General features: G+C 40.1%; 1 long non-coding RNA gene across 1 annotated transcript; it reads right to left on the bottom strand.

Annotated features, from left to right (window-relative positions):
- Positions 1–3826: 3826 nt before the first annotated feature.
- Positions 3827–13041, bottom strand: LOC121233346. Its single transcript, XR_005932524.1, has 4 exons — positions 12928–13041; positions 9475–9939; positions 6123–6239; positions 3827–5045 (listed from the first exon to the last, which is right to left on the bottom strand). It is a non-coding gene; the product is annotated as an uncharacterized LOC121233346 (long non-coding RNA).
- Between the last annotated feature and the right edge of the window lie 1481 nt (positions 13042–14522).

Genomic DNA, 14522 nt, shown 5'->3' with positions numbered 1-14522 from the left:
AACAACCAATGTATCCGTGAAGTGTAGCACTCAGCAAATAAAGCTTTGAAACATCACTTTTTTTTTTCTTTTTTCTTTTTTTTTTTTTTCAGACGGGAAACTATGTATTTTACTATCACATGAAAGACAGCAGTCTGCTGCTTTTTGGGGGTTTTGTTTTCTTATAGCAATGGGTTTTCTAATGGCTGTGCCCAAGTACAAACTAGGTTATTCCCATGCTTCTGAGAATACTCTTGTTCTTTTCTAAGTCACTTGTTTATTAAATGGCGTAGGAATGTCTCAGAAGTATTGAAGTTGAAAAGACATAGAAAGATTAGAAAAAGCAACAGTTCCTCAAACCGAGTTTTCAGTTTATGTAAATTCCATTAGTATAATTTTAGCAATTTAAATTAAAAGACATTTTGAAAAAAATAACAATTCCTTTGTGGTCAAAAGCACCTCCTTCAGCTCCTCCAACTAGGTGATAGCATGTCTGTTTCTTCATGTATTTGTTAAATTAAGGCCACAAGGAACTGTTTGATATACAGAAAATAACAACTTTTATAAAAGCCGTGTTGGCCAGAAACCTATCCAGTCATGAAGGTAACAATAGATGAGGAGTCCACCACTTCCTACGGCAGATCCGTCCCAGTCGTCATCAACAATATAAATATCTGTCTGCCATTTAAGGTTCTTACTGGATACAGGGAGAAACTTTTTGCCTACAAGGACAGAACTGGAGCAGGCTGTCCAGGGCAGTCATGGTCTCCATCCCTGGAGTTTTTCAGGACCCAACTGGCTAAAGCCCTGAGCAACCTGGTCTGAGCTCAGAGGTGACCCAACTTCGAGTAGGAGTTTGGACTAGAGACCTCCTGAGGACCTTTCCAGTCTGAATTATCCTGTGATCTTATGACACTATAATCCCAACATTAATTTTCCTGTCTCCAGTTTCTAGGCACTAGACTTCATTAGGCCTTTGTGGGCTACCAGGCTTAGCTCTGCTGAATTGTATCTCCTTGGAGTGCTACCAAGGAACCCGAAAGCAAGACGTGACAGAGCGCTTCGTCTCCCTGCTGTGAAACTGAGGCATGAGGCTCTGGCAAATCCAGCTTGCAAGGAGTTTCCCACTCCTGGCTCTGCAGCAGATCTCCAGGCTCCCAAGCTGCCTGTTGGTGAGCCTTGGGAAAATCTCTCACCTGCATCGCAGAACAGCCCAGAGCCACAACTGCAAGCAACTAATTGCAAAAATATTTTATTATATTTTTTTATTAATAAAGAAGATCAGATATCAAAGCTAATAGACACAGAATTAAGAATAAGGGACTTTTCAAGACATGATAGACAATCATGCTAATACATGATGTGCTTTCCTATTATAATAGAAATGGTGAGTTTAGAAATTGGGATGGTAGAGTTGTTTCCCATGTGGAATAAAATAATATATTTTTCGGGTTGTTTTGTTAAGAATTACAACAGAATTCAAAATAAGGGATTTTTTTCAATTAAGAAGGTAGAAAAAACATAGTAGGAAAAGGGGAAAAAACCATGAGAAATGTTAATATATTCTCTTTTATCTGTAAGAGACATTCTTTATTGTTTTGGAGACAGCATTTGGTCTAAGTAAATTAAATCAAGTGTTTAATAAGATTTTTAAGAAGTCAGGAAGGCTGGAAAGAGATAAATAAGTCTAGACAAAATATCCCTGTTTAATGTGGTTATTCATGCCACCTATGAAGCATGTGACTTGCGGTGACCAAGCTCTGTAATCATTTTAGCATGATACAGAGCTTCATTTGAATGAAAGAACTCAGTCATTTGAACTTCAGGGTGTATAATAGTCCCTCTCATAGTGGAAGTGTGTTTAATGCATTGAAATTAGTTTGAAGAGAAAAATTGTCCCAGTTCCCATTTTTTTCTGCAGATTCTTTTTAGCCCTGGACATTCCCCCAAGATATTCAGGAAGCTCCACTCAGGAAGTAGGAGAAAAATCTGATTACACTTAAAATACATACTGTAGCCAGTGCTTTGCACTACTTTGATTACTACTGTGTTACCTTCGGCATTTCCTGCTGACAGTTTAGTTAAAGCATTCCATGCGGCTATTACAAGGCACAGACTTTCAATATGAAGTTTTACATTTCAGTCACGGAGAATTAAGAAGTAGAAGCTGCCGTACGTCATCCAGGATGAGATCAGAAGTGCCATAGAAACAGGAAGCTGATATATCTTTGCCAGAAGATATGGATCAAAATCCAATTGGGAAAAACCCTGAGTTAAGTAAATATGAATGAGAATTTATTCATCTACTTCTTCCCACCCCATTTCAGTGGTTTGATCCACCATTTCAAAAGAAGTGCCATCATTATTTTGGAAATTTTGTGACCCCTCAGTGAGATTTTAGGCTCAAGATCGTAGTCCCAGATGACAACACAGTGCTTACCTGACTGAATCTTTCGAAACATGGTGAGTGTCTCCTAGGCCAGAATGACAATTCTTCTTCCTGTTCTTCACTTTAGATTTACAAGATGCATCTCACAGTACGACATGAAAAAGATTTGAGAGAGAAGAGCTGCAATATGGCTATCATATGGGGACAAGGTTCTGCTCCTGGTCTTTCATCATCTCTTCAAATGCTTTGCAGGATACAGCAGGCAAACTGGATTTCATATAGAAAATGCTGATTCACCTCAAACCAGACAGAAAACACACCACTTTTTGCTTTCAGACAGTGAGTTACCGTGGGTATCCCTGAAGAGCTTTGTGCTTCATACAGTGCTACAATACTACACCACTGACACCACAATGCAAATAGCAAATGATAAGATAAGAAAGAGTAGGTACTGTGGGCATGCCATCCAGCCACCAACCCTACCCACCCCCCCCCCCCCCAAAAAAAAACCCAAACAACCCCAAAATCAATAGTTTGCCCCTAAATTTAAAAGATCACTATTGCAAAGAGGAAAATAATGTTCACTGTGTAGTGAATCAGAGCACATTTTGGCCACATGCTAGTTCTTAGTGGGTTGGAATTCTGGATAAAATATAAAACACAAAAAGCTCATTAAAACAGGAACAAGAATGCTATGTCTCATTTCTCCTCCTTTTATATTTCTGATTGGCAACTTAAGCATTTCCTTGTTTTCTAGAACTGAAGATTACAGCATCTTGAAATTTTTTTTGCTGACTTTCTCCTGGTGCATGAATAAAGCTTTTTCATTGCTTGACTTGCTTATCAAAGAGTTTTCACTGTGGTTGTTTGAAATCTTATTTCCTCAGTCTATCTCATTAGGATTCTCCCCCTGTACTCGGCACTGGTGAGGCCGCACCTCGAGTCCTGTGTTCAGTTTTGGGCCCCTCACTGCAGGAAAGACCTTGAGGTGCTGGAGCGTGTCCAGAGAAGGGCAACCAAGTTGGTGAAGGGTCTGGAGCACAAGTCTTATGAGGAGCGGCTGAGGGAACTGGGGCTGTTTAGTCTGGAGAAAAGGAGGGTGAGGGGAGACCTTATCGCTCTCTACAGCTGCCTGAAAGGGGGTTGTAGTGAGGTGGGGGTCGGTCTTTTCTCCCAAGTAACTAGTGACAGGATGAGAGGAAATGGCCTCAAGTTGTGCCAGAGGAGGTTTAGGTTGGATATTAGGAAAAATTTCTTCACCGAAAGGATTGTCGAGCATTGGAACAGGCTGCCCAGGGAAGTAGTTGAGTCACCATCCCTGGACGGATTTAAAAGACGTGTAGATGTGGTGCTTAGGGACATGGTTTAGTGGTGGACTTGGCAGTGTCAGGTTAAGGGTTGGACTTGATGATCTTAAAGGTCTTTTCCAACCTCAATGATTCTATGATTCTATGGTTCTATTGTCAGGACAGGAGAGATAGCTTTGGCAGCAATCTGAATAAACAAGACAGAAGAGACATCAAAAAAGGTTTATTCACAGGGCTTTGTCATTAATCAGAGTCCTTTTAAAAGCCAGTAAATGTTGCCCTGTAGTGGATTTACTCTTGAGGCTTGCAGAGTATCACATATGGCAAAGTCCATACAATAAGTGAGGTGACAGGTAGGAGGCAGCGTCTTACCTGGATCATATAGAGTCTCACCATGGCATTCAGATTTTATAATTTTTGTAAAGTGCATATAAAGTGCTGATCTGGAACACATCCCCTTTTATTGAGACATGACTACTTCTGAAAATCTGTACAAAGCTCCACAGTTATGGTCATAAGAACCACCAAAGACCAAAAACCCAGCTTTGACCTCCCCTGCCTCCCACCGCTGTCACAAAGGGACAGACAAATTTTGCAGGTCACAGAGAAACAAAACCAAAGCTTAGCAAAAGTCCAGGAACACAGTGAAAAAATGTACAGTTTCAGCCTCAGTTCCAACACCATGCCACGGCCAACGTTTCTCGGTTCAGACAGGCTTCCAGGGCGCTGAGCAAAAAGCCAAGAACTGAATACTCACCTGCAAAGGTGGCTACCTAAAATAATCAAGACTTCAAGAGAAATTTTCTGGCTGATATCTTTTGAGATCCTCTGGATGAAACTAAGGAGTATTCACAGAACATGAAAGGTATGAAGGATGTTCCCAAAAATCATTGTCTCTGTTTTTTTTTTTACACAGTCTGTAGCTTTATGCATGCAGAAATCAAAGCTGTGCAGAGTAAAAGGGTAAAATATTTTGAACTTGAAATTCAGCATGGGGTTTGTGCGGCAAAAAAGAATGTTGCACAAATTAGGTGTAAGAACTGGTATTCCAGGAGCCCGTGCCCCAGCACAAAGGGACTGGTTAACACTCATAATTAAGGCTATGAGGGAATTAAGACGGTGGAGATCACTGTTTCTATAACTTAAACCAACAACCCAGCAGGCAAGCACCACCAATGAACAAGCTTTGTTAGCATGTGGTTCTACTCTTCCTAGTGACTCCAAGTGCTCTGGCATTGTGGTGATCAGTGCAAAGGCTGCATGGGTACTAAGGTCCTGGGTGGTCCTCAGCCTTACCCTTCTCCAGCCCAGGAACCAGGCAGAGGACAAGGCAGGGCCAAGATGGTCTTTTTTCATTGATTCAGGAGTGCCTGAAGGAACACAGCAGAGCAGTGGCTCTCAGTGAACATCTGCAGCCATTTCCCCCTCCAAATGTTGTGTGATGATGCTTCCAGAAAAATTAAGGATACAGCAAGTCAACCCATCAAGAGTACAGGATATGGCTATATGATCTCATACTTTGTGTCTTTATTACAGCCAGTGCAGAAACACCTTGCTTGCCCAACTGTATCAAGTTAAGTTCTACCTCCTCCTATTTAAATGATATGGATTCTCTGAAACCAGTGTTGCTTCTGAGTCATCTTACACTCCAATTGGGCTGGAATGAGAGTAGACAAGCAGAGATAGTCTGACTCATTACTCAAATTTGAGGAATGTCTGCATTAGAGTGACAAACAAAATGCTTAACACTAATGACTGTTATTTACTCTCCTCACTCTCACCAACCATGTGAGCAGGAATAAAATTCAAATGCTAATACTCAGCTCATGTGAGTCATGCTTCCTTATAATATTCAGATATTTTTTTTTTTCTACTTGTCCCTTGGGCACCCCAGTGCAAAAATAGCTGTTTGGAAGGGAAGGGGAAGAAGGGCAGTTGAAAATAATTGATGGAAACAGCTTGTTCTTCAAATTTGAATAGAAAAGCTAATTTTCATGGCTAAATTATCTAAATCTACTAACACGTAAGTCTTACTGTCAAAAATAATGAAGAGGGAAGGGGACTCCAACTATCTTTTCTTTAGCAACCCTGCTCTTGAAAACCTTAACTTTAAATAACAGAAAAAAAAACCCTTCTTACTTTAACCACCCTTACTGAGCCAAATACAGTTTTCTCCAGCAGATTTATTTTATCCTTCCACACCCCCATTTTCCCAACTCGGAGCTTAAACTCTGATACCTTTATTCACACTGAATGGCCTTAAAGTCATACCTATTTCAGTGAGCCTTCAAGAAGATACCTCTGTGTCAGCTAAGGTTTCTAAAACTGGCCATGCATGGGAAATTCATGTGTGAAACCAAGTCATTAGGCTGGATCTCATCATGTATCAACAAGACTGTCAATTCATTTCTGGTTTTAGAGATATTTTCCAGTTGTGTCATACCTACCCTTTAAACATTGCTTCAGAGTTCCAACTCAAAATGAAGTCCACAGATACAAAGCAAGATCTTCATCTAGATGGCATTTATTTTCAGTATGGACGTTGAAGATGCCAAAGAGTTTGTCTAAAAGGCACAGAATTAGGGAAAACACATTATTTAAAATTGTGTGGTCTAAATTAAAAAAAAAAAAAAATCTATTTCAGGCTCTGAAACATAAGAAAGCCTTAGCAGTTTCAAAGACGAGAAAACAAGTGTCTATGTTAAGCCTCTTCTTGGACTGAAAGAGCCAGGGAGATTAGGTGTTGGTACTGTACTTTTGCATATGTTCAATAACAAGTTCATTCTAGTCATCTAGGCTATATCTATACTTGTAGTTAAGGTTGAGCTTATAGTTGCCCCAAGCCTATGGCCCCAAGCCTGTTTTAATCCCAGGACTTGTGCCCAAGTACACATGTATCTTAACACTAAAATTTCCACTGAGCTCCCAAGAACAAAGTGCAATTCTGCCATTTACCTCTTACTCAGCATTTTTGCGGGATGTCTTGAATTTACTGATTAAGTGCCCAGCCTTAGCAGAACAATTCATCTAGAGGCAAACCTATAGTTCTTTATTTTTGTCTTTCAGATTGTCCACTTTCATTTTTCCACCCAATTATTAGAAAGAAAATTCATCACGCTGTCCTTTTTGCTGGTAAAAGAATTTTCAGTATTTGGCCAAATCTGTGTAAAACTCCACCCCTTTCACTAAGCTATTTTTGGAAGAATTTCCCATTTTCATTTATAAAGCATCTTCACTCCTGCTAGACCTAATCAATTTCTCAAGGTGTTTAGAATATTTGTTCAGATAGGGAAATTCTGAAGGTGTTCAGTTTGCATCTATGGTTCCAATTTTAGTTCTGCATTACCTTTTTTCTCTGAACTGATCAGGAGGAAATCAAAGTCAAGACAGTTTTCAGAGCTGGTAACAAATGGATTGTTAGAATAGCTCTTTGACCTCAGAATTTTGCACTTTTGCCCTAAAATCTGTGGCAGTCTTGGGTAATAACCCGGGATGGTGAGCAATTCGGCTGTCTCATTTCACAAAAGCAAAGTGTTGGAGAGTCATGGTATCACAGCACCATGATATTCAAAAATCTTTACAGCTACTATGAGGCAAAATTTTCAGCAGCATGACTCAAGGTAAATAATTCTCTGGCACAATATTCTGGCTAAATTTTTTGGTGCTCATCCACGTCAGCTGAGAGAAAGAAAACACTTCAACCAGTGGGTCAAATGTTAGCTTAGAACAAATACAGACATGCTCCGAAAAACTGCAAAATGTCTTACGCAGCAGGTAAATCCTTAAGGACCAAAAGAAGGTCAGCCAATTGACTACATGTTGTTCAACAGCTGTTTCCTTTGACCTGCCAAAATCTTTCCTGTTGTCATGCTAAAAGAAACCTAGTACTTTGTATTTGTGATTGCAATTAGTGAGGAAACTAAAAATATTGGATCATCAGAACTAAAAGTACAAAGTATTAAGCACTTTTGGGAAAGATTTACATATATTATAGATAGTCTCTAGTTCTGAAGAGGGCAAAGTCTAACGACACCTCCAAAGGAAAAGGAGCCTGATTGTCTTGTTATGATTGGGAAGATTAAAGCTGGAAAGTAACATTGCTGTCACAAGCCCTGTCCACCAAACAGGACAAAGAAAATCCAGAGCACCAGCAGGATGGAAGAGAAAGAAATCGTAGACTGTGTCAGAAAATCACAGTGGAAATTGGCTTCACTTTGCAGTGTGTAACTTGTGCCCCATTCCTCACTTCCTATCAACCAGACAGTGTTCTGCTTTACATTCTTCATATATCATCTTTATTAATAAATTCTTTTTAAAGTAATCATTAATTAGTGATTAGTCATGTTTGCATAAGATCTCTTGAATGAATCTCTTGCTAATTTCTCCTTCCTTGCAATTGCCATGACTTATAAAAAGTTTGATTACTTGCTTCTTATAACTTTTTTGTTCACAATTAGAAATCTGTCTCAATGCAAAATTTGTCTGAAGTGTAATATGACAATACGTCTTACACTACCTTAAGTAACCATGAGAGACAGCTAATTTGGTTTCTTAATTTAAAATGATTTATGGATGTGGATACCCTTCATCTGGAAGCTGTCATAACTGTGCACATTAAGCTGCCAACACTGTGTTATCAGGGGCACCAATCTTTCAACTAAGCCAAAACCAAACTGCAGACTTAGACTTAATTAAGAGCTAGCTAAAAATTTGCTCATATTTTTGAAACTTTTGAAATACAGCAAACTAAAAACTCAGCACATGTTCAAGTATTTCCATTCAATTTAGGATTTATTTATGAAAAACAGAAAACAAAAACCTTTATTAAAATTTTATAGAAAGTTTTGTTTCTGAAATTCAGCTTACTCCTTTCAGATACTATTTTCAGATTTCAGGGATCTTTTGAACCACTCTAATAGAAAAAAGTAAAACCTAGATTTAAAATACATAGGTTAAAAGGACAAAGAAAAAAAAAATTCAGATTAATTTTCTGCTATCAGAACATTTCATGCTATTTAGATATTCCCTACCTCCAGAAGAGAAATTATATCTCACAAAAATATGTATCTTAAAGGGATAGTGAGAACAGAATAGAAACACAAATGCAAAAACCATTCTGCAGTCCTAAATAATTCATGCAGAGAACAAAATAACTAATTTCTTGCTCATATTGGCTTGTTGGAATGCAAAGTCAGTAGGTAGTCTTCCAAGAGTAAATTGTCATTTACACAGCAAAACTTGACGGTTAAACTGTATGTTAGATAACAGCCTAGGCTCTCATTTCATTACAGCTCCCTAATGAAAACAATCATGTTTGTCAGCATTCCAATGAGAGTCTTTAAACAGACAAGTTCATGAACTTACGGGACAACAGAGAAAAAAGTCAAAAACCTACATACAGCAAAGAAGACCTATCATGAAGCAAACATAAACTAACCTACTGATTCTGTGCCCAGTTTAGAACAGCAATAGAGCAAATTCTGAGAAAAACCCATGATGAGAGCTGCTGTTTAATCATGGAAAATTTTGTAGAACATCATCAGTGCATCATATCTCATTTGGATAAAACCAGAGATTTCTGACCTCTCCTGTCAGTCTGACTTCGTTCACCTTCTCCCCGTCTGTCTGATTAACTGTTCCACAAGGACAATAAAAAAGGAAATACACAAAGTTTAACTACATTAAAATATCATGTCATATTGAATTTAGGGATGGAAAATATATTTAATATTATTGTACAGTTTATAACTGTTTTAAAATCAAAGTGTTTCAAAGGATGAGTTAATATGAAGTTAATACCTATAAGAAAAGGAAGTATTCATACAGTTCAAAAGTTATTTTCTTGAGAAGGTCTTCTGGAGTGATTTAGGTGCATGCAGTCCTTTGGTAAGCTTTGCCTCAACATCTTCTAAAGACCTTGAAAATCTTCCCTTCGCATTTTGCATGCAGGATTTTAACAACCTTTCTTTATTCACTCTTCCTTAGGTCAGGTTTCTTAAACTCTGTAGTCTCCTCCTTGCCTTACAAGGGCTTTGGAATAGGAGCAGCTATACTCCTTCACTCTCTGGCTTGCCACACATGAAGTCAGACCAGACAATCTTCAGGCCTAAGAGTCCTAGTAATGATATTCTCCCATTTAATTCTGAATTTGCAAAATTCATTGTCTACTGTCAGTAGTAGAGACCAAGCCACAATTCCACACTCAAGCTTGCGCATCCTCAGCTTTTCTCTGCTTCTCTGCCACTCTCGCCTCTGAGCAGATTTCTAGGAAGAACAAGATGCAATTGAGATTTTAATAGCTGTCTTTCACTATAAAATTTCCTTGGGGAAGTAACAGAAATGATAGTGACTGGTCCAAACTAATAAAGGCCAGAACACAAGCTGCTGGCTTCAGCTGGGGAATCTGCAAAAACATAAGTTTTATTTTGATACCATTGGCATTAAGAGATTAACTTTCCTATAGCACCATCTAGAAATCGTCTAAGACTTCCTACTGCCAAATCCTTAAACTGAAGTGTAAAAAAATTACATAGACAGTGGGACAACTTCTCTCCTAAGGCAAATGGCACGCGTTAACCTCAATGAGGTTTTGTACAGCTAGGCCAACAGAGAGGGAGGTGCAGGTTTTCTTACTAAATTTTTAATAACTCCACGGTATGGCTGATGCACACACTCTTTAAAGACCTGTGGCTTCCAAGGTTTTTATAATTTTATCCTCCAAGGTTGAAATCACGCCCAACCCCAGATCTGGTAAACATTCATGAAAATGAAAGTGGAGGGCATGAGTATAGCCTCCAGGATTTTCAGGTCTCCTTGATTCCAGCAACATGTTTACCCTGCTTAAGGAAGCTTCTGGATTTTTGGCTTTAATGTTTCACCTCCTTTACGGGAGATGAAGCAAAGCTTTCCTTCATTCTGCTTTATTTTATCACGTCTTTGATTATTGTGTGTTTTGTAATTAAACAAATCAATTGCAACAGCCATAGCATTTGATGAATCTTCTCAGGACTTTGACATTTCTGTGGTGTATTGATTTTTATGAATGACTGTCCTCAAATCAGCTCCCTCCAGATTCTTAATTATTCAGATAATAGGAAAGACTGGACAAGGTGATTTCTTGGAAATATTTAAGATCCACTGCACTTTATAAAAATCATGCAGAAGCAGTCTAGTGACACAGGTCTGTAAATATTTCTTGTGATTAAGTTTCCTTTTTCCCTGCCCACCATATTTTGCGTTTATTATAATTATTGTTGAAGGTCTTTGCCAAAAATATAAGTATTATTGTTTTCAATTTTACACTAAGTATTTCCACATCCCTTAAGTCATGCTGGAGGTATTTTCAATGCCTGTCTGAGCAACCGTAAGGAGAGTTGTACAGTGGTGGTTTTCAATGCGACCAATGGGGCACAGCTGCTTCAGGTGATACAGCAGAACAAAAAACCTTTGAAGAAAAGAAAAGAAGCCCCATCCCCACCTTCAAGGGGGAACCTTATTTTAACACTCTAGGAGGTAATGAAACTCCTCAAATATTAGGTCTCTAAAAGCTTCTTAACATATTCTACATTTTTTTCTCAGTGATTAATTTCTTAAAGTAAGAGAACAGCACAGTGAAAATATTGGTGCTGTCCAAAATCCTTAGCATGGTGATTTGTCCTGGCCCAGCTACAAATAACATTTAAAGGCAGAAGAGAAGTGAAAACACAGAAAAGCTGGGACGGCCACACTGCAGTAGCACCAGCAGCACCAGCAGCAGCACCAGTAGCTCCTGGGGGGGGGAAACTGCGTGTGGGAGGTGAGGAAGAGCCTCCACGCTGGATCCACACAGCCCCAGGAGGCTGTGGGCAGCAGTGAAGAGGTGATCCCGCTGTGATGCGTGGGAATGTGGTGGCAGAAGGCAGCGGGAGAAGCTGTGTCTCCCACAGAAGAACAAAGCATTTATGTATGTAAAGCTCAAACACAAAAAGAAATTGAAACAAACCACAGTTTGGGAATGCTCCAAGATGAAAGAGCCAACTTTACCATTTGGAGGGGGACTAAGTCCCAGCGATAAAATCCTCAGGCTCTAAAAAAATAACATCTGGGCTTGTCAGAAATTTCTTATTTGCCATCCAAGAGAACATAAAAATAGGCCCAAGGCGAAAAAAAAATATCTCAATCTCAAAATCACAGTCCGCAAGAGCAGATGTTCCACAATAAACTCTGCAAGTCAAGACAAAGAGAAGTTGGAAGATGATGCAAGAATTGGAATGAATTATCAGCTTTGCAAGAGACTGCAGATACCATTTCAACATTTGGAGCATGGAAAAGAAGATGGGAACAATAAGACTGCTGAAGTCTCCCTAAAATCAGAGCCTAACGAACAAGAGTGGAAAGCAGAAATAACAGAGGAATGTGTCAATGCACTGAAAGCAAATGAACCATGTATTCATTTAACATGTCCAAGGCAGCATAGCACAAGGACCAGTCATTTTAACACCGAACAATCAGTGAAACATTCAGATCTTAAGAAGTCTGATTCATTGGAATGCCATAGAAAACAAAAGCACCCCATAATTGGCTTAGAATGGATCAGAAGGTCTCATTTCCACCAAAGACAAGAGCTGGAGAAGAGGAGGGGACTAACCAGGCTAAGAAAGAGTTTGCAATGTCTTGTAGAGGGCAGTGAAGCTCTCACTAGAATAGATCTGGAAAAGCATGTCTATGCCTCCAAGAAAGTGCCCCTCACCCTGAAGATACAAGGCAAGCTGCAGAGGTTCTTGCTTTGGGATATCGCAGCATGGAGGAAAAGAGGAGGGAGATTTATACCGTCTTAAGTGAATTGCCATCCAAAAGCAACCCCTTCACCGACCAAATAAAGAACATAAGGCCCCTGAGTACCCTGGTTTATAGCTTAGGTAGCTACCTCAGGTAGCCCAAAAAGTTGAATGCCCACAGTATCTCCCCCCATCTTCCATGGACATCCAGGCATGGCAAAGGTGGCTCCATCATCATTTTAAAATAAGGCATCTACAACTTCATGAAGCATTGAGCCCAATCTTGGCAATTTCTTTTGATGCATTTTGAGAACCGCAGCAGGACTGAGCACGAGGCAGAGGCAGAGAGGTGCCTACTTTCTGGCTCCTGATTGAGCTTAGATTTGACTTAGATGTCAAATTGTTCAGACCATTCAGGAAGATGATTCAGAAACATGCAAAGGTTTTATTCTAGGCCATCCAGCCAAAATGTGAGGTGCTCTTGGAAATTACTCACCCCAAGAAGTCAGGCAGCAGCTGAGCAGCGTCATCACACATTTTGGACAAAAGCACCTAAATTCTGCCTAGTCAATTACTGGAATTAGGCCTGATTAAAAACACAAAAGGGGAACATTTTCAGCTTTCAACAAAGACAGAAATGCCAGGACAAATGATCAACATCCATGGTTTTTCCATGCCTGATGCATCAGCATGGGTCTGATGGGTGGGTTAAGAAAATAATAGATCATACTTGTTTTCAGTCAGCACCTCCTTTGGGAGACACTGTCTGCATCTCCAATAGCAAATGCAGACTGTGGAAATTCCTAAGCCCTGTATCTATTTCCCTGCTGTTGAGCCTGGAGACCTGTGAGAAACCAAGCTATGGACGGTCGAGGGGAAAATGTTGACTTTCCCTTCCTCAATTTGATATGAGGTCAGAACAAAGCTGGAAAGTGCACCCGGACCAAAGGTCTTCAAAGATCTCCCACATCCAACTGTTTCAATACAGTCACTGTCTGTGTCTCAGACTATGGTCTGGGTTGGTTCAGCTCCAGGTGTTTCACCCAAAACCACAAGATTTCTCTGTATTTATATTTTAAACAGCTCAATGTGCTAAAGTTTACATAGATGACATTTTGATTGGACTACGTATTTGTATAGCAAAAAGCATGACAGATGGCTTAGAACAACTTGGGGGAAAAGCCCAGCCTGATGGGTTAACGCTAAATAAAAAAGACAAGAAGTTAAGGTTAGACAGATGAAAGACAGTAGGAGAAGTTGATACCGGAAGATATGCAAAGAGGGGTTGCCTGTCCCAGGAGCACTGGAAGGAAAAAAATTTCCTTGGAATGGTAAAGTACCCCAGGAAAATACATCTCATTGTGCTGCCTCAGTCAACAACCCGTAAGCGCTACACGACAAAAATGTCCGAGGAGCTGGGGATGGAAGCGATGGCCAAACGCCTAAGACACATTACAGACGCTAACAAGAGCTGAGCATCAACGCATTCACCGAGAAAAAGAGGTCCTGCTTGAGTCAGGCGTATAGAGGCCTTGTGTATTTATTATGGGAAGCATAACCACAAGACAGGCTCAGGATGACAGTAACAAGTCATACAGCTTTTAGGCTGGAGTTGGCTCATGTCCTGCTGGTCCGGAACTTGAGCACACTGCGTTGGCAACGTCCTGCAGTACAGCACTTCGATATTGTAGGCAATGCCAGCATTTCTTTTTAAGCAGAAAAGACCTGAAGTGCATAACAATATGACATTAGTAAAATATTATCCTCATTTTAAACATGGACTGTAGATGTCACTGTGCTATAGGAAGACATGCATTAGCAGTAATTATCCAATGCAGCAACATTGGGGCAGCAGTTTATACAACCCATCCATCTGAATTTCCAGACTAGATTTTCCAGGCCAGACTGCAGAGGGGCTCTCTCCGTTTCTCCCGCGGAAACCGGGCCACTGCCCAGCTGAGACTGCAAAAGCAGAGAAGCCAGCAGGAGGGCGAACCAGAGGGAAGCTGACTTGAGACACACTGCAGGGGCTGGGAGACCAGCCTCCCCTTCGGCAGCTGTTTAGGGATGCTGCTGTTTAATATCTAAAGC

The sequence above is a fragment of the Aquila chrysaetos genome, chromosome 5, assembly GCF_900496995.4.
Source record: "Aquila chrysaetos chrysaetos chromosome 5, bAquChr1.4, whole genome shotgun sequence".
NCBI classification, from domain to species: domain Eukaryota; kingdom Metazoa; phylum Chordata; class Aves; order Accipitriformes; family Accipitridae; genus Aquila; species Aquila chrysaetos.
This window is presented reverse-complemented; position numbering and strand designations above follow the sequence as displayed.